The sequence below is a fragment of the Pteropus vampyrus genome, unplaced genomic scaffold, assembly GCF_000151845.1.
Source record: "Pteropus vampyrus isolate Shadow unplaced genomic scaffold, Pvam_2.0 Scaffold67, whole genome shotgun sequence".
Lineage (NCBI taxonomy): Eukaryota > Metazoa > Chordata > Mammalia > Chiroptera > Pteropodidae > Pteropus > Pteropus vampyrus.
The window spans coordinates 6,025,119-6,026,165 of record NW_011888848.1 but is presented as its reverse complement, the minus strand read 5'-3'; the positions used below and the strand labels follow the sequence as shown (position 1 = coordinate 6,026,165).

Sequence of the window (1,047 nt, the reverse complement as noted above, 5' to 3'; positions counted from 1 at the left end):
TTGTCCATCATTGTCAAGTGCTGGTGATTCTACCATGGCTTTCAAATTAGTCTACTTTCTCCAAGCCCACTGCCTTTATCTTGGATTTAGACCACCGTCAACTCTTACTTGGACAATGCTACAATCTTCTAATTGATCTCCTTGCCTTGTGAATTGCCCCTCACCAAATTGTTCTCCACAGGGAAGTCAGTGTGTGCTTTCTAAATGGACTGTCTGATCCTACTTACTCACTCATAAAAATCTTCAAATATTCCCCATCGTTTTTAACATAATGTCCTTAACATGATTTGCGAAGTCTTTTAGATCTGGTTTTCCTCCCCAGCTTTATCTCTCACTTCTCACTTGATAGACTAATCATATTAAGCTACTTTCAGGTCTCTGACCAGCCATGCAATCTCTCACCTCAGGGCCTTTGCACATGCTGCTCCCTCCTCTTGAAATGCTCATCTCCACTCCTCATTACCACTTTCATTCATCTTGCTGTTCCTAGTTGTATTGGTACTTCTCTTTAAAACCTCTGATGTTAATTATTTGGATAGATGACCGTCTTATGTGTTCTTAAAACATATTATGCTATACTTTAATTGCCTATTTATTGGTTTATGTGACAAATTGATTATAATTTTTGAGGTTACTATTTCCCATGGTGTCTCAAATATTTCACATATTTTAGGTGGTCAATAAATAAAATAAATGAATTAATGAATAAAATAAAAAATTTTAATAATATTACTAAAAAATTAACAAAAGAACCGGTAAACAAGTTTCAAATCATATAGAAAGAGTTGAAGCAAAACAGAAGATTAATAAATAGAAACTCTATAAAAATCTAGGACAAAAATTCTATCTTCAGAAATCTTTGATATCATGTGGTAACCGTGGATACACGCCTACTCAGATTTTTAAAAATCCATTGCTTGTCTACTGCCAAGCCACCCTGAACAAGCCTGATCCCATCGATCTCGGAAGCTAAGTAAGGTCGGGCCTGGTTAGTACTTGGATGGGAGACCACCTAGGAAGACCAGGTGCTGTAGGCATAAAAACATA

General features: G+C 36.4%; 1 pseudogene; it reads left to right on the top strand.

Moving 5' to 3' along the window:
- The first annotated feature begins 919 nt into the window (after positions 1 to 919).
- On the top strand, positions 920 to 1,037 carry LOC111740755 (annotated as a pseudogene).
- Positions 1,038 to 1,047: the final 10 nt, after the last annotated feature.